Source organism: Triturus cristatus, chromosome 3_1, assembly GCF_964204655.1.
Source record: "Triturus cristatus chromosome 3_1, aTriCri1.1, whole genome shotgun sequence".
Taxonomy (NCBI): domain Eukaryota; kingdom Metazoa; phylum Chordata; class Amphibia; order Caudata; family Salamandridae; genus Triturus; species Triturus cristatus.
Genome location: NC_140583.1, coordinates 1,041,553,619 through 1,041,577,290, shown reverse-complemented (window position 1 = coordinate 1,041,577,290; position 23,672 = coordinate 1,041,553,619). Strand labels below are relative to the sequence as shown.

Genomic DNA, 23,672 nt, shown 5'->3' with positions numbered 1-23,672 from the left:
AATGGGCAGGTAGTGTGCGCTAGGGAGTACTGTTCAGCCGTGCTCTACAAATACCTCATCACATCACACATATACAACAGTTCAGTCAATCCCTGGGTAAGCCTTTCTATACAATTGAGTCTTACGTATAACTGATGACTATACAGAGATGTTTTAAGTAATACTCTCTGTAAAAAAAAGAAATTCTCTTCAGACCTTGTCTTTTATCTTATGAATAACTATATATTGGTGGCACCAAAGAACCAAGTAAACGCCAATCGACATTTAAATTAAGGTATGTATAATTATTGCCGATGTGGAGAGACACTTGAATTATCACTGAATACATCCGTATTTGTCTTTGTCCCTTCACATTTCAGGGACATCGCCAAAGCCCTTAACTCAACCCAGCATATTTTGCTTCAACAATTGACTAGGGAATCTTAATTCTAGCAATTTCCTACATTAGGTAGATATGCAATTACTTTTCGTTTTTTAACAGGCTCAATAATGGATCATGGGTAGTAATTTAATCTCGAAGTGACTCATGAGGATGATTAAGCAAATTGTTCTTTGTGGTACTATGTCCAGTAATTTGTAATGCAAATGTTCATCACTAGATACGTAATGCACACAATGGTTTTTTTAGTGTCAGATGCTGTTATTTCAATATGGATCGCTGTAGGTCAAATGACATATAGTCAAGCCACATGAGATTGTTAGTATTATTAATACAATATTTTTGCTACACAGAAAACTGTCCTGAAGAATGTGATCAATTACCAACTCACCGAAACACAGCGTCGACTTCTGTTTTCTTGTGATATCTGTGTATAAATTATATTTTAACATGTTTTTAACTTTGCTTGTGTAATTTTTATTGAATACATTTTTTTTATGTCATATTTAGTTTCATTGACCTCCTGTGTGATTCTGACTCTCATAATTGAAGATGTTATAAGTATTTTTGATTTTAACTAAAAATAGAGCAATGTAAACTACCCATGATCCTGATTAGATTATATATATATAGAATAGGGACTTTTTGGTTTCTTTGTCTGTATTCGCCCTGTCCCTCTTCTAAACACAAGGGTATCTCCCCTGTTTTTTAATGGTACTCCCTAGCGCACAGTACCTGCCCATTTAAAACTCTGCCCCTCCCCACACTTATAAATACCAGTAACTTGTTTTGAATATAGTGTTTCTTACTGCAGTTCTGATTTTAAAGTCTGCTGTTAGCTAATATCTTCCGGTGATAATAACATTTTATAATGCACATATCTATAGGAGCTTTTGGCCAGCTTTCTTCTTCCATTGTTCTGTTGTTGTGTCATTCATATTTTGTTTCTGCCCCATACAGCATGGGGCAGGAGGTCAGCCCAATTTAGACTTTGACCAACATCTCTGTGAGTGACGGCAGTCTGCTCTTGCACATGCACACAAACAGTTGTCCACTTGTACTGTTTTACAAACACATTGAAGAATATGGGCGAAGCCAAAATATGGCAACCAAAACCAGACCGATTTGCTTTGCAAATGCTTGTTCCAAGTGGTGTAAATTACAGGTGTTGATATTTCCCATTTGATAGTATTCAATTTACTGACCATGGAATGATGGACGGTTGAGTTGGTCTTGTTGGGATTCAAACTTGTGACCTGTAGACTGGACTGATGCCAACCGTGAGTAATGCCTCACTGAGCCATCTCTTTTTGCCTGTCTCAACACTCGACAACGGTTACTGCAGCTTCACTCCTTTACTGTAGCTCTGCGCCACCTCACTTCAGAGAGTCTCATCGCAGTGCTGTGGGAACTGAGGGCAAGTACGGTTAGCTAAAGTTTTAATTATTAGTTAAAACCTCATGAAAAATGACCCATCAGCACTCCTGCCTGTGTATACTTTGTGCACATTTCGGAATATTGTGGATGAGCTCACCCAGGCATATCTTGGGTTGCATTAAATTTGGGATTTGTTGTGTTATCTACAATTTCTTAGAAAATATTTCTAAGACAAGCCTTATTAACTTACAATTTCTTTATAAGTTGCTCATATCCATATGCTTTAAAAGTATTTTTTGTGGTTAGAAGAATTCGTGGCAATTGTGATCTCTCCACCTTATTAGTAGTATTTAGGGTATTTTGAATATTGGTGATCTTTTTCTCTAATCTCCAAGCATCTGACTTCCTTTTTTTGTTTAGGTGACATTTTAAACTGATTGGCATCTCAAGAAGGCCTTCTATGTGTTGCATACAGTGTTATTGTTTATCAAACCTAATTTTAAGGAAAAAAATAGCTTCTGAACAAGTCTTTAATTTTGAAGTTATGTAGTCCTCGGGGAGGATTCTCCTGTCCAAGGTCCATCCTAATTCCATCTTGTGATATTTAAGCCCAAGCTCCAAATATATCGCTGCATGATCAGAAATGTTGATAGGTCGATGTTCTATAATTCTCAGATTAAAAAAGAAGCAGATATCTAGTAAAACATAGTCTATCTGGGAGTAATGCACATGCTTCTTAAAAGTATGGGTATAGCCTCTCAAGTTGCCTGCTTTTAACTGCCAAATATCACAAACCCTAAGCTCTTTTATCAAAAAGGATAAATAGGAGCGTGGTTTTTGGCATGCTCACTTGATTGGGCTTCGCCTGTCAATCTAGCATGTTACCCAACATAATTTTAAAGTCATCCCCAATAACAATGGGGGTATTATATTTCTGAAGATTAGAGAAAACCTCCCTCAATGGGTCCATATTGTCCATTTTAGTCCCATAAAACCCAACACAGACTACAATGTTCAGTTGTATTCTAATCTTGGCTATTTCCTACTTCCTCTTTCATTAATTTTCGACTTCAATTTTCATATTCTAGATTTTTGCTTTACCAGAATGGCTACCCCCTTTGAACATCACATTTGATCTGTGCATACAATTTGAGTGCCAATTTGTGCTTGTTTTTTAAAAGTGACATAAGTTGAGCCTTTAGTAGACCAGTTTCAGCCAATATTATCATTAATGCGAAATTATTTTTCAGATATTCACTAACTAAATGTTGTTTCTTTTTCACTCTGAAACCATTTATATTCCATGTTAAAACAAAGAAAGTTTGGTCCTACCTCTTTCCTATCTCATCCATAATTAGTCTAATTGTTTTACAATATCTAAGACTCTGGGCTTCTGCGAAGTTTTATAGGGAATCCTCTGGCAATACAGACCCCTCTAATAGATTTATTACAAAACGTTTAAGATCTCCTTCCATCCCTTCTGCCACTTTTAAAATCCTTCTGTTTATCCTTCTTGCATTATTCTCTAGCCTTCCCATCCTGACTGAATAATTTCAAGAGCCAAATTTTCATACTGCTTACTTCTGCTGTAATACTAAGCTCCTCAATTGCTTTTTCTAATGCTTCAGTGCATATTGTTATATAATTCTTTCTGAAACATGGCACAAATTGCATGGATCGCTTTTTGATCCGCCTTCAAAATCTTGAACCAGTTATTAATTTCTGATGAGGAGCTCAAATAGTTTTTTTGAATGTTCATCTCCTCATTGTCTCTTGTGGTCTTTTGTCCCACCCTCTACCAAAGGTGACAATTTGCTGTTATATATCACAATTTAAGGTGAGTTGGTCCACATATGCAGAGACCAGATCAGCTAGAAACTAAAATCTATTAGTGATGCCATTTTCCTTGTTCACAGCGTGCTCATTCCATAGACTTGAGGTTTGAATTGTTTCTAGTCCTCGCTTCATAGCTCCCCTTTTCTTATTTACAATAGCAGCGCCAGTTGTCATGTCCACTACCTGGTGTTTCCTTGTATTTTAGTTGATTGTTGTTGTCCAACTAGTCCATTTTATTCTTAAACTTTGTAGTAGGGGCTCACGTGAAAACAGACAGGTTTCAAGTAGTGGGAGGCGAGAGAGGAAATTGGCGGCCTATAGAGAAAGAAGGTTGGAAGCTTGCCTGCGGGGGCTGGTATATTAGCGAGATCTCCAGCTCCTTTGGGATGTGAAATAGACCGCTAATAGACGGTTGACAGATAGACAATAGTAAGACAAATTATGGAATCTATAGATACTGCCAATGGCTGCCTTACCTGATGTCATTATGCGCTGGAACACAAAATTGGTACCTCGCAGCACAAGAGCTCAGGTGGGAACCCCCTCCAGTGCAAGGCAAGTAGCATCAGTACAGTTTTCAAAGCGTGCAGTTCATGAGACCTGGCTTTAGTTTAGACAATATGGTCAGCATCAGCAATACCTACCCTCCTAGATTTCCGCATCAGCATCTACCTGCAGAAATTCAGAAGAGTCTAATGATTTGGCACTACTGAAAGAAACGGGCAGAAGAGAGGAAGATAGTCTGTGTACTTCAGGAATACACATACGTAAGGGAGTAAACCTGTTGGATAACCCTGCAGACTGTTGCAATGGTTTAAAAAAGTCTAGGAAATGGACTAAGAATGATTACAAAGTCAGTAGTTATAGCCTGATGTCTGGGAAAGTGTTTGGCCCCTTTTAAATAGATCAGTACCACAGTGAGTGGAAACCCCACCAATATAACCCAGGAAGAGACTACTAAAACGTCTGTTAAAACACAAATAATAATTTGAGATTCAGAACCTGTGTTCAAGCAACACTGAAGACACACAAATAGATTAATAGAGAAAGCCTGGTTAAAACAAACGAGGAAAGGCAGTCCATAAAGAAAAACTCTTAAAACTGGCACCCTCACTCAGGTCTTTATTTAAAGTTAATGATGTATTCTTTATTTCTTAACTTTATTATCAATTCCAAGATTGGTTTCTCCATTTTGAGAAGCTACATCAAAATAATTAAAAAAAAATATGGCTGTGTTGTCATATCTGCGCATGTATAAGGGCTGGTAATGATATTATTTGCACGGTTTAAAACATCACACAAATTCTTTTTTTTTTCATATAATGAATTTTTTTATTTTTGCTAAGGTATGAGCAAAGACAAAAGGTCAAACCGGCAAGACCTATTGCTTTGCTAATGCTTCTTTTTGCCATTTGGCTTAGGTCGTGCTTAATCTTCCGTAACGTTTCCCCCCAAATATATGTTCTTTTATCCCCCAGATGTTGCGGATTCTAACGGTACAGTGGGTTTGTGATTTCCACTTTCGGGAACTGAAAAACATAGGCAAAATGTGACAAATTTGTGGTAACGGTTCGAAAAATGGTTTAAAAAGTGCTAGGCAAAAAAGTGTAAAAGACACACAAATTATGGACGGAATGCAGAACAAATCAAACATTCGCCCCAGTCCAGAGATCTGGGTTAAATCCATTGTTCTTTTGCTCACCATGCCACCCCAGTTTATACCCAGCCATATGCAAATCAGTCTTTTTTAAATTTTTTAATTTTTTTTTATTAATACCTATTTTTATCGACATTTTATAAGTGTATAAATGAATTTTACAGGCACGGTTCATCATATAACATTTCTGGACCTGCAAACCCGCACGTCAGATTCCATTGTGACACAAACAGTAGTGAATATCTTCAATGTATACTCCCAACAACAGTTTGCAATGTTCGTATTACTTTTACACTTTGTACCATGCCATATAAGTACCCTAGGGAATTTCTTCGTCAGCATGCAAACATTTCTTGTTAATTTATTCAGCAGCTAAATAAGATATAAAATAACAATAAAACCAAAATAAACTGTGTGGTGTAGTGCCTCCTTGTACCTTTGGTGCATCATACGTATTCATAGGGATGCCTCTGTCTCCGCCATGTGGCTCTTAGATCCCAATCTGGTTTCTACGTGTGTGTAACTATTTGTTTGTTACGGTGGGTAACTGGTTGGGTCTGGGGATCCCATACTAGGGGTGTCTTTCCCAAGTCCTCTGTTACCTCGTCTCTTTCGTTTGTTTCCTCACTATTTCGTGACTCCCAATCTCTCATCACCTCTACCCACAGATCTGCAATGGGGCGTTTCTGTATTCTTTGCAAATCTTCTTTTTGGAGGGCCTTCAGCTCTGCCCTAGACCAGATGTCCACATTTCTCTCCCATGTTGTCATCGAAGGGGTGGTGGTTGCTAACTATTGCTGCGCAATCTGCCTTCTAGCTTTGACAAGCACCAGATCGGTGAAACTATTCCATATTTTTCTGGCTTTGGGTCTGGTGAAGAGGCCCAACAGGCAAACCGCTGGTGTGTTCTGGAGCATGTGGGCCCGTGTCTTCCCAATCTCGTTCAAGACATTTTCCCAAAAGCCCCTTTGATATATGCATTCCCACGTCATATGAGCAAAGCCTGCGTCTATCAACCCACATCTAGCACAGGATCTATTACCTATCCCTCTCATTAAATTTATACTGTGTGGGGTCAGGTACACCATATGTATATAGTTGAACTGAATCGTCTTGAAATTTGAATTTCTGGATACCTTTTGGACCCTCTCCGCACTCATGCCCACTCCTTATCTGTAAGGGGTTTCACAGTAATCTCATCCCATTTACCTCTGTAACTGATTCGAGCAGTGCTTGGTATAACCATCACCAGGTGTCGAGCAACTCCCAAGGTGAGCAGCGTTTGGAGCACTCTGTGGGTCACAAAATGTCTGTACCGGCGAGTGATAGGTCAGTAACTGGCCTTGTGATAAGTCATAATGGGACATTAGCTCGTCCATAGGCATTGGTGTTCCTAAGTGGAAACAATCACCCACCATTGTAATCCCCGCTTCTGTCTATGCTGCTAGTTTAGGTCCTGAGTAGGGAGCCAACGGGTTCCCATATGGAATCTCTATAAGTGGTGTTTCGGACGCGTAGGGATGTCCTTTCACTGTGCGCCAAAGTCAACTCCTCCAGCAGTACAAGGCTGCCTTCAGCAGCACATTTGGGAGTGCCACTCTAGCCATCAGTGGCAGCTTGAGGGAGTGCTAAAATTGTACAGACGCCGATCTAACAATCGGATAAAGGTTGCCCTCGTGCAGGTCCTCCAACGTATGAAAAACATGAACTCTTAGATAATTGAATGAGCGGGGAGCCCACACCAAACCTATCTGGAGTGTTTCCGGCTGTATCTGATCTTCCTTTAAGGGAAAGGCAAAAGTCTTAACATTATTAACTTTGAGCCCTGCCAAGATTGAATATTCATCCCGCACTGCTAAAGCCCGCTGCGCTCCTATCCCACCCCTCTCTTGAATACAACAACAGGTCATCAGCATAGAGGGAGATCGTGTGGGACCTAGACCCAAACTGCATCCCGAGAAGGTCCTGTTGTCGAAAAATTATCGTCAGAGGTTTTATTGCAATAGCAAACAACAAGGGAGACAGAGGACATCCCTGTGTTGTACCTCTATGTATATGATATAGGATTCTGAAACCACTCCATTCATCCGCACTGGTTCAGTTGGGAGTGTGTATAAAGTTTGCACCTATCTAATCCAGTCCTCCCGCATTCCCATACGTTCCATTGTGCCTTCTAGGAAATCCCATCTTACTGAAATCCCATCTTACTGAATCAAATGCTTTCTTTAAGTCAATTGATACAATCAATACATCTGGATATTGGTCCCTGTGTGGGTGGTGTAATAGCCTTTGTAGGTTTCCAGAGGCGGATCGGGTCAGCACGAACCCATTCTGGTCTGCGTGTTTCAAGGTAGTCATATATGGCAGTAGACGTGTGGCCAAGATTGGGCGGAAATCCAACAACTGCAGGTGTGTCTTTTTTAGTTTTGGGAAGACTATTAGGGTGTCGCTGGCCGAAATGGGTAGGTCCCCCACATCCCAGGCTTGGGTATACAGCTCCCATAGTTTTGGTACTAGGGTCTGGGCATGCATGGAGTAACACTCTACTGGTAGCCCGTCAGGTCTGGAAGTTTTCCCCCGAGCCATCTCTTTTAGTGCTGCCCTAATTTCCATCTCAGTAATCTGCCCCCCCCAGTTTGCTCATTGTTCAGGCGATATCACCGTTAGGGGGAGGGGTGCTAAGTAATTTATGGACTCCGTCTGTTGCAAGGTAGGTTTACCATACAGTTGGACATAGTATGTTCAGAATGCATTATTTATCTCTTTAGGATGATGTGTAATCACCCTGTCTGACAATTGTATCTGGGAGATACCGGTCCTCCCATGTTCAGGTCGGATGAATCATGCAAATAGCCTGCCCGCCCTACCTCCCTCCATATGAACTCGCCCACAATATTCTTGTGTATCAAAGCTTTTCAGTCGCTCTAGCGCTACATTGTGTTTTTGCCTCAGGTCTCTTAGCCCGTCTCGGGCGTCCTCATCTGTAGGTAAAAAGTTGACTGGGTGTGAGTGTTTGATTTGCTCAAATTCTCCGTCCATCATCCCCTTTGGTATCGCTCATCTGTGGGTAAGCAGAGTTCTTTCTCCTGTAGTTGGGCTTCCAGGTCAGTAATTTCCCCTGGTATTTCCCTCCTAATCCCTACTTTGTGGCCCATGCAGTGTCCACGTATTACCACCTTGAAAGCCTCCCATTCAGTTGCTCTGGAGGTGGCTGTGGCTTGATTACCCTGGAAGTATTGTATGATGGCTGTCTGTAATAACTCCTGGAACGGGCCATCTTCCAATAGATTAGGGTCTAAGCTCCATGTAGGAGTCAACGTGGGCTCTGACAATGGGCGAAACACAGCAATAAGGGATTCTGGTCAGATATAGTGCACCTCAAATATTCTGTGTGGGTGATGGAGTGCCCTAAACCGCTAGAGCAGACCTATATATCAAGCCTGGTATGTAACTTACACAAGGGGGAGTAGAACGAGTAGCCCCTCCAAATGTCCCCCATGTCCCAGCCCTACAGCCATTCCCGGAAACCCCTAGTCATCTTAGCTACCGGGGTATTGTTCAGTGGGTCGGGGGGGGGGGGGGGGGAGGTTGACATGTCCAATGCTACATCAGCCACACAATTTAAGTCTCCCCCCAGCAATATGCGAGAAGTGTCAAGTTCAGAGAGGTGTGTTGATAAGCCATGTAGGAACTGGATCTGATTGTGAATCGGTGCGTAAATGCTTCCAAGTGTAAGTTTTCTGCCCAGTATCTTCCCCTGAATCGGGACATATCTGCCTTCTGGGTCCGTGAGAACCTTGCTCACTTCAATGGGGGTGCATGCTCTGATCCATAGAAGAGTCCCCCTCGAGAATGCAGAATATGTGGTAGAATACAGGTGTCCCTGCCATCGATGTCTGAGTTAGATACTCTCTTCCAATGTGAGGTGCATTTCCTGTAGCATAGCTACTTGTATACCCCGGCGTATGAGATAACTGTTTTTTGTGCTGTTTGGACATACCTCTTACATTCCAGAAAAAGCATCTTAATCTCATGGTGTACTAGAGGCATGATAGAAATCATCATAGATTGTTCGACTCCATCAAAAAGCCCCCACCCCAAAGTCCCTCCGGTTTGTGCAGACTTTCTGGCATATCATAGTAACATTTCCCCCTGGCAGTTCCGCAACGGCGGGCCGCCCAAACCTGGAGAAAAGAAAACCATTAATACAAGATTGTCCTATTGTCGCCTCGGATCAGGACTCTCTTGGTGTGTGTGCGTAGGAAGTTAGTCTCTGTGGGCGATGTCTGCTCAGGCCTCAGTATCTTCTGACAGGGATCAGAGTCCCTCAAGATGCCGAGACCCAGCGCTAGATAATTCCATCAGCTGTTTGCGGAGTTACATCTGACATGTTCACCTCACTTCCGGCTGATGCCCCCGAATCAGTGTCTCCCACACTGCGTTCTGAAGTCTTGTCGGAGTTACTTTCCTCTATATGTTGTGTCAGGGCCACGGTCTGCAGTACTGCTTTTCTTTCTTGCGCAGTTTGAGAAGCAGTGGGTTTAAATAGTGGGGCTCTCCTGGACGAGCGCCGCAGACGTTTTCGTTGCGGTAGAGGGAGCTTGGGACCATGTGTGTCATCTCGCACCATCGGGCCTTCCTTCTCGTAGGTCTCCAACCATGACCACACATCTTCTGGTGAGTCGCAAAAGTGCGTGGAGCCATCCAGGGTGATTCGCAGGGAACAGTAGAGAGTATCTAATTCCCTCTTCTCTCAATGCCTTCTTGGCCTCCAAGAAAGAAGCACATGAAGCCTGCACTTTGGCTGTGAAGTCTGGGAAAATGTACACCTTGCTGTTGTCTCTTGGATAGGGACTATTAGCGCGAGCCGGTTGTATCAAGATGTCGTGGTCTTTATAATGCAAGAGGCGCAGCACTACCGGCCGAGGGGGTCCCCCTGGTGCCGGCGGGCGCGACGGAAATCTGTGTGCCCTCTTCAGTGCAAAGAGGGGCGTGAGCAGGTTCAGGGCCACTACAGTCCTCAACCATTCCTCCAAATAAGCCACCATGTCCGTATTTTCCTTTTTTTGGGTATTCCCACCACTCGTATATTATTCAGTCTATTTCTCCCCTCAGCGTCTTCTGCCCGTCTTTCCAGAGTGGCGACTCTTGCTACCAGATCATCCAGCCGATAGAATGTGGATTTGCAGTCTGGTGGTATCTTTTCGATTACATGCTTCAAAATTTTCATCCTATCTACTAGCTTGCGGTGTTTCGCTTGTAGGAGACCAAGGCCAACTGAGACCGCGCCTATGTCCTGCTGTTGCGCCGTTTTAGTTTCGGCGATGGCCTCTAATATTTTATCGAGGTGATTATGGAGGGCCTGGTCGATGGCCCCAGAACCTCAGGATCTGCAATGGTGCGTGGGGGTTGTGTGTATCCCTCCTCCGCAGGGGCACCTCCCTGCTTCTTACGTGCCTTGCCCATGATGAGAGCGTGCCAAGGGTCCAGGGGGTGTCTTTCCTGGAGTCCCTCAGTTCCCACAAATCCTCTATTGGCTAGCTCGCAGCTCCCTCTTTCAATGCGTGGTGGATTAGTACTGGCTTACCACGGGACATGTCCTAGGAGCCCCCCACTAGCCCTAATTCCACCTCTCTGGCTCGATTGTTCCAACCTTGTGGATGATTATTGTGTTTTCCCCCTCGGGGTCCTGGTGTAGTTACCCTTGGCCAAATCCTTTGTTCTTCGCTCCTAGGCTGGTGCTTGAGTACCCCGTGTGGGCCTACCCAACCATTCCCACCCCGAATTAGGAGGGTTCCCCAAGGCTCAGGCACAGAATCTCAGGCCGGATCCACATGTCCCCAACATCCGCCTCGTCTGTAGTTCACTTTAGGGGGGACTATCCCGAGGCACAACAGGGCCTCCTTGTCTCTCCGCTGGACCAGGATATTAAAGCCTCCAGCTTCAGGGTCCCGCAGTGCCCCGAGGACCCAATTCCTGCGGGGGAGGGGTGGACCGGGGGCTGCCCTCCCTGAAGATCAACCCAGAGTTCACTATCCTCGACCTGCGCCCCAGATCCTGGATTTCCAATTGAAGTCTTGTGACCTCAGGGATCAGCACAGCTCAAGCCCTCCGCCATGGCCACCCTCTGGCCGTACTACCTGCGTGGCGCCCAACCTCGCGAAGTCTGGGGTCAAGGGGCTCCACCGATTCTCAGTCTGTCTGTAACTGCTAATGCCTCCACAGTGTGCAGGCCGGCCCCCACCTCCAAGGCTCACTGTCAACAATTTCTTTCGGTCGCCCTCACCGTAGGCACCTGGACCCTCGCCCCCAGCTCTTCTCTCCGTCGTCCGGGGTGCCCTGGCTCACGCAGGGCAACAGGCAAATTGTTCCTCACCACGAAGTACTGGCCCACTCCGTCATGGGGAGCGCCGCGTCTTCAGCCACGCCTGCCTAGGCACACTTCTACTCCAGGCTGCGGTCCCCTGGCCGCTTAAGGCGTTTGCCGGCACTCTACCCTCCCTACCCGCTGCCTCTCCTTGGCAAGCAGGGCTGTTTCTCGTAGGGCCCACACCATCGATTTTGCCTCTGAGGCCGTATGTACTGCGAGGTCCTGCCCTTTTCCAAGAGCGTCAGGGGCACTAGGTTCCATGAGCTCAGCTCTCTTACCCCTCTCCACTCCCTTCCACGGGTCTCGACTCACAGGAGACAGCCAGTCCGTACCTTCAGGTTACCACCATTCCCTCCGCTGAGTGCAGCGTACGCCCGTCTCCCAATGGGAAGCGCCGCACTCCCAGCCATGCCATCTGGGTGTGTGTCCACTGCAACCCGCGGCTTTCAAGTCTCCTTCGGTATCAGGTCACACATTGCCTGCTATCGTTTCACCGCTTCGCTGAACGTTCTGTGCCGTCTCCGTTCCTGGCGACTAATCTGGCTGTCGTCCCGATGGCGGAAGGCAAGTAAAGCAGGATAATTATTAGGCCTCTGCTGAGCACCTCGCTCACGCAGCTGCCATGGTTCTCGGTCAAGCCACGCCCCCTATTCAAATCAGTCTTGATCCTGCTGCTCATGGATAAAGTCGAGTCGAAACTGCCAAACCTGGTCCTTCCTGGACGAGAAACAAGCATCCTGGGACCGGTTTTGGGGCATCACTCCTCTTCAGCAAGGCTACATGGGATCCAGTGGCACAGTGAGCATGGGACCCATGTCTGGGCGTGCCAGGTGCGCTTAGGGCGAGAAAGCAAAAGACTAAAATGATGGATGGAATGCGGAACAAATCAAATATTCACCCTCAGTCAAGAGATCTGGGTAAATCCATTGTTCTTTTGCTCACCATGCCACCCTAGTTTAGACCCAGCCACATGCAAATCAGTCTTGACTAATCCTCATGGGAACAGTCCAGCCTGAACTGTCAAGCCAGGTCCTCCCTTCCCCGAAACTAGTCCCAGGATTCTTGTTTCTGGTCTGGTCCAGAATGCCATGTAAACATCAAACTGTAGCTAAATTCACAGATTGTCCTCTCATCACTTTGAGGGAAAGTTCCAAAATCTGTGGGGATCAACACAAGTCCACACTTTTCCTCATAAAATGGTACTCCACTTGTATGGATGTGCCTTTTACTTGGTACAGGAGAGCTCTGCAAAATCCAATGTGGAAATACCAAGCTTTTTTTTTTCTTTGAATTTCAGGCATCCTGGGGAAGTGGGTAGCTGCAGTATATGGAGCTGTGGGTGACTGCCACCGAAGGAATCCTACCAGTTCCACACATTTCTGACATCCAGAGGAGTCCAAAGTGGTGTGGATTGCTTAGATCCTTAAAATCCTCACATGTATGCCTAAAATAATCCTAATTCCTCTCACTGTCGATGGGAGATGGCTGCAGTATTCTGGTAGGAAGTTAGCTTCCACCCAGGGTTGACCCTGGGCTTTTCTGTAACTTGCATGGATCCCAGTACGCTGCCTTGCCCATAGTGCCGTGCAATGGTAATAGGCAGCATAGTTTCGGCTTGGGGTCAGTCGGCACCCAAAGAAACGTACCATCCCAAGGCATTTCTGAAAACTAGACACATAGTTCTAGTCCAGGGCGGTGTGGCATGCCTGGATCACACCTCTTGCTGTTAACCTTATTGCCTATATGTTTCAAAGTATGGGTGAAAAAACTGTTTCCTTGTACTTGTTTGACCGTATATTCTTGAACTTGCAAGTAACAAAAAAAGTTCTACTTTTCTGCATTCTCACAATTCTCCTTAAAGGAAATGATGCCTTGTGTTTTGGGTTGACATTTCATACTGTACAAGATCTACTTGAAATTTGGACTGTGTGAAATCAATATGGTTATAACGTGGACATAATCTAACGCACATAAGCCCACCCGCATGTGACGTACTGTTTTTCTCAGATGTGGAAATTCAAGATTGGATGACTTGTCATTGCATAGAGATTTCGGTCATATAGATGTTAGTATATTTATATTTTTCACCTATACTTTGACGTTTGCAGGGCTTTTTTAATAATTTATCATTTTCATGCATTTCAATCACGATATCATAAAAAAATATTTATAACTGTATTAAAAAACGATATTCATTGTGTCTGAGTGCATGGGGAAAGCCACAAGAGTACATACATTTTTGCCTTTCCTCTGGGCATCCCAACAAAGAGGAGTGCACTTCCGCTATAAGTGCACAATACCATTCACTAATTTCTTTTTTTATATTGCAAACCTAACCACATTGCCTAAGGCTGCAAGTCATCTGGTGAGGAAGACATTGGGTTCACTAAAACCCTCCAAATGTCCTGATTCTTGCCTGCTCTTAGATCAACTTCAATATTTGGAGTTCTTTTGCTGGCTGGAGGTAGTGCATAGCTATCAGTCTACTCGCTAGTATCCAGCACAAATTGAAATACTTATATTTCATGTTCTTCTTTTTCAACATCTGTTGCATCTCAAGAGACAATGTTCCACTTCTATAGTACCATAGCGTGGGCCAACCCTTGTATGTTCGAGACCACTTGTCCACAGTATGCCTTTATTTTAGCACAGGAACATATGGTGTATAAAATCTGCTTCTTCAGCCATACATTTAGGGCAGTCTCACCCCTGCTTCCCAGATTCAGTTTATGTAGCACACCCTAGTGAAGTAGGTCATATGAATGTATTTAAAGTTAGTGAATTTAAACCTAGCATAACTGGACGAGGGGTGGGACCTTCTCCGTGCCTCTTTATTAACCCTGCTAACCAGTGGTAAAGTCCCTGTGCTACATCTTTCAACATGGTTGAATTGGTATTTTCCTAATTGGTGTATTTAACTTACCTATACGTTCTTAGTATGTGATGCAAGATATAGCCAGGGCCTTGAAGTTATATGCCACTAATGGACTGCAGCACCTATTATGTCATCCGCCACAGTGACAGTGTAAAACATGGCTTCAGGCCCACTATTGTAACCTGGCTGTTGTAGTTTAAACACTGCAATTCGATCTGTCCTGATAACGCCTTTTGACTAATCAAAACATCCCTTTTAATTATTAATAAGTCACCCCTGTGACCAGAAGGCAGGAATGGTGCATGGTATTTAAATGTAGGACATTGTAATTCAGGTTCAGTTTCTTATGGGAAAACACAGACTGCTCCGTTTAGTGATGGACTTCTTCTTTATTTGAAAGGTTTAGACTATTCAGATCTTTGCATGTGAAGGGAGACCATAAAAAACAAGCATTGAAAATACAATAGGTCTCGCCATTGATTAAGTAAGTTAAAGCTATTTGCTTTGCTATTGGTATTGTATAGCAAAGCAAATGGCTTTAACTTAATTAAAAGCGAGACCTATTGCATTTTTAATGCTTGTTCTTCCAAGTCTGCCCGTCATTAGTCGAAAGATCGTTTATTTCTTTGATCGGGTACACCTCCCCAGCTGGGGTGGTCAACTAAAGCTTCGGGCTCAGTTCGAAACAAAATTGCACTTAAGTGTCAATCTACAAGATGGCCAGGGGTAAAGAGACATTTGAAAGTGTTTTTGATCCGAGCTCTCTTTGTTTGTAGGCACGTTTGCTTCTCAGACATGCCGATGATGGGCGTCTTATCTACTGTCATAAACGCTTCCAAAGCACGCAGTAAAAGCATCAGTGTTGTAGATATTTAATGAGACTACTGATCGCTGCCAAAGTACTCACATTAAAATCCTAACTGACGTTGTGCTAAATCCTGTAAGCATTAGATAATTATCACTTGCAAGTAGCATGCAGATATATGAAGTGGGTGCATATTTCACTGACCCAATATACTCATTTACTGGTTAATGACAAGCGCCATATTTTATATCTGCTTGACTCTGTAATAAAACACCAGGGGGCTGGCACATTAAAACATAAGACGGAAGGGAACCCTACGGTGGTTAGTTCAGCCAAACCACCACCTCTGTATCTCCCAGGGAGCTCTGACACTGTGTAAAATGGATATGCGACTTTCTGAAAATGCTGTGTTCAAGATTCACAGCAGGAGGCGTCACTTTGTAAATCGCAGACGCCGTCATGCTTCTCCCATTCAGTTCAAGGTTTCGCACAGCAATGTATTGTGGGCGATTTCTAAATCAAAAAAAAAACAATAAAAAACCTTATCCCCCAGGAGCCTAGCGCGCAACCAAGTTGGCCGCGTAGGCTTGTGGCTCCCGAGGGCCTCCGCAACCTCCCACGTCTATCCTGTCATAATCCTGATTTTTTTCGACGGGCTTTTGTTTATGATCTTGCTCTAAGGTGCCACTCGTTTTCCAAATCGAAATTGGACTCCGGGAACGTGTTTTTTAGCGATCTGAAGTTTGCGGCCTTCTCCGGCCTTGGTGCCGACCTCGGGTTGGTGAGGTGCCCGGCTGCAAATTGAACAACAGCGGCATGCCAGGCTGGGCCTGCCCCGGACCCCGTGCTTTCACTTTCGGTTTCGAGTTGAGCTACCGAAACTGATGCGTGGGACATTGGGAGAGCTGCGCAGAGTACGGAGTGCAAGGCCTAGTCTTGAACTGTAAACGGGCCTCTTTCAGTTAGCGGCCCGGATCTCCTGGCCTTCCTCCGGGTGCTGGAGGGTGCTGACCTTGCTGATCGCTGACGATGACGACGAGAGTGGACGGCGACAAACTAAAACCAAATCTACCCGGAGGGGAGCCTATTCCCAGGCCAACAATATGGACCGCTATGCGCAGCCAAAGGGATCCCCTAGTGGATCGCGTAAATCGCCTGAGCCGCCCAAGGAGGCCTCGGGCGCATCATCCGAATTGACCCTGTTGGATGTCATGGGGGCCATTGAGGAGATGAAGGTGACTGTGAACCAGCAATTGGATACTCTGGCTAACAAATTGGACTCGGTGCTGATTGATGTCACCCTGGTCAGAGCGGACCTGTCGAAAACCAATGACCGGGTCGACTCATTGACCCAAGCAGCGTCGAGCCTAACGCTTTGCAGACGACGGTGCAGAGGTTGCAGCTCGCCAGTGACCTGACCGATCGTCGCCTTGAGGACTCCGAAGGCAGGGCCAGACGGAATAACGTCCGCATTATCGGCGTGCCCGAACGGTCGGAGGAGTCTGCTGTGGATCTTTTTGTGGAGGATCTAGTGGTGACTCATCTAGCACCCAAAGGGCTGAGCAAGTTCTTCGCTGTGGAACGGGCCCACAGGATTCCGGGGGGTGCGCCCAAGGTGGGTGTCCCCCTGCGGCCTATCATTGCCCGACTTTTTAATTTTCGGGATAGAGACGCTATCCTGCAGGCGTCGAGGGTGGCTGGGCCATTGCGATTTGAGAACTCTAATGTTAGCTTTTACCCAGACTTTACGCAGCGGTTCAAAAGCAACGGATGGGATTCTCGGACATCAAACGGCGCTTGAGAGACATGGAGTTCAAGTATGCGATGCTATTCCCGGCTAGGCTGCGCGTCGAGTTAGATGGTCGCTCCCACTTCTTCGACCGGCCGGAGGCGGTGGGAGAGTGGCTGGATGCCCTGCCCAAGAGTCGGGATCGGGAGGGTCGGATGGCGGAGAGCGGAGAGGGTTTGACGGAGTAGGAATGGAACTGTGATCCTGGTGATGGACTGTATTGGTAACGTTTTGCACCTGTGGCTGCACTGGACTCCAGTTTGTAACGCTTTGCCCCGTGGTATTTGGAGGTTGCGGGGGGCTTGCTGGGGCCCTTTCCTCCTTCTGGGGTTTTCTTGTCCTTTCTTTCATATTGGGGCGACAGGCACACTGCATGTTGGGGGGGCTGTTCGGGCTCACGCAGGGGTGCAGGGAGGGGGGAGTTTTGTTGGGGTTGATGGGGGGGGGGTTGGGGTTTGTTTGTTTCACAAGGCGGGGTAATATTTTTTGCTGTGCTATTATGATTGTGCTCCCCGGGAGGGGGATATTTTGTGCTGGGAGGGATGGGGGGTAGGGGACTGAGACTTCTTTCCTGGAATGTGAATGGGCTGGGGGACAGGATAAAGCGGGGGGTAGTCCTGCAGTTCTTGAAACGTATTTCGCCTGACATTGTGTTCTTGCAGGAAACGCACCTCATAGGGAACTCTTTTCATGCCATGAACAGACGAGGATATCGCCTCCTGGCCCATTCTGGTTTCACCTCTGGCTCGAGGGGAGTGGGCATCTTAGTCAGGACCTCTCTCCCGCTGGTGGTGGATGAGGTGCTCCACGACGACAGAGGGCGCTACACTGCGCTGGTGATGAGGTGGGAGGGTAAGTTTATTTCGCTGGTCGCGGTCTACGTGCCGCCGGGCCTGCAGACGGCCACCTATGCTGATTTAGGGCGCCTGCTGCTTAGGCTCCCGGGGGGGTGTTGGTACTGGGGGGGGACTTTAACGCGGTGGTTTCCGGAGTTGAGGATCGATACCCCCCTAGGGACCTCCCTCGGGCCCAGAACTGGCTGGGGGGCTTTCTGGATACCCTAGGACTGATAGATTGCTGGCGGTTGAAACACCCTGGACAAGCGCAATATACCTTCCACTCCGGGGCCCACGGTAGTCTTTCGAGGCTTGACTATATGCTAGTGCCTGCGGCCCAAGCGGGGATGATCGGAGAGGTGCGACACTTGGCGCGCGGTATATCTGATCACTCCCCCCTTTTACTGCACCTAGATATCGCCCTGGGGGCGGAGGGGAGGGTGGCTCCGATCAACCCCTGGTACCTCCGAAACCCCACGATTCGTGCAGACCTGGTTAAGTCTTTGGAACACTATTTTAATGATAACGTGGGGTCGGTGTCTTCCGCCATCTCCCTTTGGGAGGCCTTTAAGACGGTGCTCCGGGGCCAGGCCCTATCTCTCATTTCCCATACCAAAAAATGCGAGGCGCAGGAGGTTGTTCGGCTAGAAAATGAGATCACCGAGTTGGAGAGTGATTTGGAGCAAGGTGTTACGGATGACAGATTGCATGTGCTGGAGCTTAAGCAGGCCGACTATAAGGCGCTGGTTACTGAATCTGCTAGGAGTATGAGCAGGGAGCAACAGGGGCGATTGTACGATATGGGTGATAAGGCCGGGAAGTTGATTGCCTGGTTGGATAAGAAGGAGAGAGCGAGTCGAGTGGTACCGGAGATTGAGAGGGTGGATGGTGTGCGTGTGACGGACCCCGGTGACATTGTTGATTGCTTTGCAGAGTATTTTCACGGGGTCTACTCTCCGGTCTCAGAGCGATCGGAGGAAGACTCTCGACTGCTGCTTCGAGACATTACTCTGCCTTCCCTATCTGATGAGGATAAAGTATTGATGGATGCGGCCCTATCGCCAGATGAGATTGCTTTGGCCATTCGCTCCATTGCCTCGGGTAAGGCCATGGGTCCTAACAGACTTCCCATCGAATTGTATAAGCTGCGCCCAGATGCGATTGCCCCGTATCTCCGGGACATGTTCCTTGAGGCTCAGGCGGCGGGCTCCCTCCCTTCTGACCAACGTCTTGCTACTATTGTTGTTATCCATAAGGAAGGGAAGCCGCGGGATCGGTGTACTTCTTACAGGCCTATCTCTTTGTTAAACGCGGAGCCCAAAATCCTCGCCAAGGTACTGGCCAATCGTCTGATCCGGGTTGTGGGCGACCTGATTCATCAGGATCAATCCGGTTTTATACCCCATCGCAATACCGCTTTGAACCTGCGGCGACTGCATGGCGTCCTTGCTCGCGCGCCATTCATTCGTGAGCCGGCCATCTTGGCGTCCTTGGACGCTACCATGGCGTTTGACACCTTGGAATGGCCGTACATCTGGGCGGCATTGGCGAAGTTTGGGTTTGGCCCGGGGTTTATCGGATGGGTGAAATTGCTTTATGACAACCCACTGGCACAGGTAGTGGTCAACGGACGGGTGTCGGCTCCCTTTGTTTTGGGTAGGGGCACCCGACAGGGATGTCCATTGTCGCCTCTTCTCTTTGCGCTTTGTTTGGAGCCCTTTGCGGAATGGTTGCGGTGGCACCCCTCGATACGTGGCCTTAGATGGACGCCGGAATACGAGGATCGTGTTTCCCTATATGCGGACGATATCCTCTTGTATCTTGCATCTCCGCGCAAATCGCTCATTGTATTGGTGGATGTGTTGAGCTCCTTTGGTCGCAACTCCGGATTGGTAATTAACTGGGCCAAGTCTTGTGTATACGTTCTCTCCGGGGAGGCCCCCCCCTTCTGCGGGGGTGCCCTATCCAGAATGCAGAGTCGGGGTTCACGTATTTGGGTATTTTTATAACCCTGGATCCGGTGGCCCGGTATGAACGGAATCTTCTCCCCCCCCCCCCTTCAGCGCCTAAGGGCGGATGTGGCGGGTTGGCGGCGGCTGCCGCTCTCGCCGCTCGGCCGGGCAGCATTGTTCAAAATGATGTCGCTACCACGCTTTTTGTACGCCCTGCAGAACACTATGGACGTAGTGCCGGCCCGTTATTTTCGGGAGGTGGAGTCTCCAGCGTCGATTGTTTTGGGATGGGCGGCCGCGGATTGCTCTTGCCAAACTGACCCTACCGTGGTATGACGGGGGGGTCGCCCTCCCTGACATTAAGCGATATTACTGGGCCTCCCAGTTGGCTGCCGTCAATCACGGGATGTATGGCCCTGCTTTGAACCCGGCTTTTGAGATGGACAAATTGCTACTGCCAGGCGGAGACTATAATCGAGCACTATACTCTGGGTCCCTTGATGCGCGGTTGACGGGCCCGACGCGGGTCGCGGTGCAGGTGTGGCATGCAGCAAATGCGGCGATGGGGTGGAGGGATCGCTTGACTCGGGCTACGCCATTGTACGCGTCCCAGCGTTTGGGTTATCTGTATACTACGAAAGGCTTTGAGAAGTGGGATACGATTGGTATCAGCACGGTAGGGGATCTCTGGACGAAAGGGAAATTTAAGACGTTCGACATGCTGAAAACGGAATACCAGTTGAATGATAGGGAATACTATCTGTATGTTCAAGTTCATCATGCCTTGTGTTCCGTGTTTTCAGACGTGGCGGCTATTCCGGAGCATTCCCCGTTGGAAGACAGAGTATTGGACGGCTATGTGCCGGATAGCACCATTTCGTTGATTTATAAAAAGCTTATCAATGATCGAATGGCCTCATTGTGGGAGACATGGATTGCCGACGGTTTAGAACTGGACGACGAGGATTGGGTGTCAGCGGTGGCCTCCCCGAAAGAGGTGGCTATCCCGGCCCGATTGCGGTTCGTCCAGCTTAAGATACTACATAGAGTGTACGTCACGGGGCCTGGTTTGATGCGTATGGGGTATTCGGTGGATGGTTTGTGTAAGCGAGGCTGTGGGCTACTGGGGACTTTTCTCCATATCTTGTGGGAGTGTCCAGAGGTGACTCGGTTTTGGTGCAGAGTGCATGCGGTGTTAGAAGAAGCATGTTGCCTTGTTGCCGGAGGCACGAAGATGTTTGCTGAATGTCTGGGAGCCGACTGATTACAATGTGACGCAGACGCAATGGGTGACTCTAGGCTATATGGTAGCGAAGCGTGACATTGCACAATTGTGGGGCTCCCAGAGGCCGCCAACGGTCTCCGAGTGGAAGGAACACATGGACTGGTGTATGTTTAGAGAGAAAACGGTGTATGTGGTGAGAGGCAAGCCTGGGAAGTGGATTAAGGTGTGGGGTCCCTGGAACTCCTATCGTGGAGGTATTTGCGCCCCGCCCCAGACGCGTGAGATGGATGCCGCTCTGTCTCCCTAGCCCCCGCATTCCTTTATGCTCCTGCGACATGCGAATTTGTCTCTTCTGCCTTGCCCCTCTCCCCCCCCCTCTGTCTACCCGGGTTGGTTTACTCCCTCGATACGAGGAGCACATGTTCCTGCTATTAACTTCCTCTGCCTTGTGTGTTTGATGTTTTCTGTTTTTCAAAAATAGGAAAGCTTTCCTGTTTGTTTATGGACTGCGGCTGCGGCTGACTGCGATGATTAGCACTTTAGTAACTCTTTTGTTGCTTCATTGATGTGAATGTTAAGTCGTGCCTAGGTTTACACTGCGTTTAGCGGCCGGCCTGTTGGTTGTAGGCCCATACTTGTATCTTTTCGAAATTGTAATAAAGGTTTTCAAAAAAAAACCTTATCCTGGAGTGCCTTCCTGGGAAGTAATAAATACAAGTACAGAGGAAAAAGAGAAATGAGAAAGAATGTTCCATGCGGTTCCAGGAATTAACAAGTATGTGCGAAACAGTGATTATAGCAGAGACACACACTAGGGTGAACCATAATTATGAAAAATAATGTTGTATACAGACTCTGAAGGCTACAGCATGCCGCAGGCAGGTGAAACAGTGGAGGGAGAGACGTAAAGGCAAACAGGAATAATTCAGAAATGGAAATACATTTCGGCATGGCCGCTTTCTCACTGTCCGGGCAGGCACGGCGCTTCAGCTTGACCAGCACTAGCACACAATGGAAGAAGGAGGGGCCCGACAGGGGGAGGGAGGGAAAGCGAAAGTGCACCATGCGCGCGTTTTGCTGAAACGCCACGACGCGTACGCGTGCACGTCTCCTGTCAGCCTGTACGTATGCACATCTGCTCTCCGTCCGTACGCGTGCACATCTAGCTTTGGAATCCGCATTGATTCCAAAAGGCCGTTGCATGGCGTTCGCAGCGCATGCGCGCTGCTAACGCCAGGCGAGACCTAATAATTACAGACTTTTCCCTACTGACGGGTTATGCTTTGTGGGTCTCTTATTGAAGGTTCCCTTGAATGTTCTTTTCCATTTTTCTCTCAGGTAATGCGGATTCACAGACCGGAGTTCCACAGAAAAGAAAGGTAGGCACAGGTAAGTGTACACATGGGCTTTCACTATTTATTACACTTGTGTCCTCAGCTGGTGTCTGCATGATTTCCTGTAATGGGATCTTTCTCTAGTCTCTCTCTTTATTTCTTTCTCCCATTCTTCAATTGCTAGGTACCTTCCCCAACTCGTAGGCGTTATTTGACCTTTATTTATTCGTGGTAAAGCAGCACTTAAACCTAAGGTGTAAGATTGTGTTTTTTCCTTCATTTAGTTTTTCTCTGTCTAACTGACATCATAGTACTACTTCTAATCTGTACGTTCCAGTCGCTGAACAACTGAATGAGCAAGATTAAGCAAATTAAGTAGAACTTTGGGGTTTGCAGAAAGAAAGGAAAAACTGAGGGATGGAATAAAAAAGAAAACTTGTACCATTTTTAGGTCTCGCCTAGCAGCGCGCATGCGTTGCTCTGCGAGACTTATTGTAAGGGGCTTTCAAAACTTCACCACACGCGGGTAACCGCAAGCAATAGGCCACACACGCACGAGCGTGGCCTATTGCTTGCGGTTACCCGCACGGACCCCATATGTTTTGAATTATCGTGCCCAGACACGGGCACGATAATTCAAAACATATGGCCTGGTGCTCGCTCTCGCGCGCACCACTCGCGGGACGCTGCATTCCTTGTTTTTTGAAAATGCAGATGCCGTCCCCCGGATTCCACACTCCCTGCTTCACACCCACATGAACATTGCTGAGCGCAGGAGGGAGAACCGCGGCTCTCCGGTCAGTGAAGCCACCTACTCCTTCACGGTAACCAGGAGACACTGAATCACTAGTTATACTCATTCTTGTGTGGCAAAAGTCGCTTGATGAAAATTGGACTTATGCAGTTAATTTATCAGGAAGATAAACAGAGGAAATGAACTAAAAACCAAGCTGCTAAATGCATGCTGTGAGTTTCTGATTTTTTTTGTGGTAAGGCCACAGATCAGGGCCAGCACTTAATCGGCGAAAACAGGATGCGATTTTTTTCTGTATTGTCATGTGGATTTTCCGTATTTCGGCTGCAGTATTGTCACATTACTTACAATAACAAAACCTGTGATTTCTACCACTCCTCGACCTTCTTTAAATGAGAGTCCGGGTGATGTTATTGTTCAATTTAATGATGATTCTTGAAACCGACAAAAAAAAGGGAAGCTAAGCGGGCATGCAGTGGAATC

At 46.9% G+C, this 23,672-nt stretch overlaps 1 protein-coding gene across 13 annotated transcripts in view; it reads left to right on the top strand.

Annotated features, from left to right (window-relative positions):
• Nucleotides 1–23,672, top strand: part of LOC146861466 (uncharacterized) — a 356,537-nt gene that overhangs the window by 212,422 nt on the left and 120,443 nt on the right. For 6 of the 13 annotated variants that reach the window (XM_085645786.1, XM_085645784.1, XM_085645791.1 and 3 more), the window contains one exon: nt 22,440–22,480. The exons of 1 other annotated variant lie outside the window; for it this stretch is intronic. The gene's annotated coding sequence lies outside the window, so the exon portion shown is untranslated. Of the gene's footprint in view, nt 1–17,750; nt 17,941–22,439; nt 22,491–23,672 lie in introns of those variants that run through there. 6 more of the 13 variants (XM_085645782.1, XM_085645781.1, XM_085645789.1 and 3 more) reach the window with 3 other exon arrangements.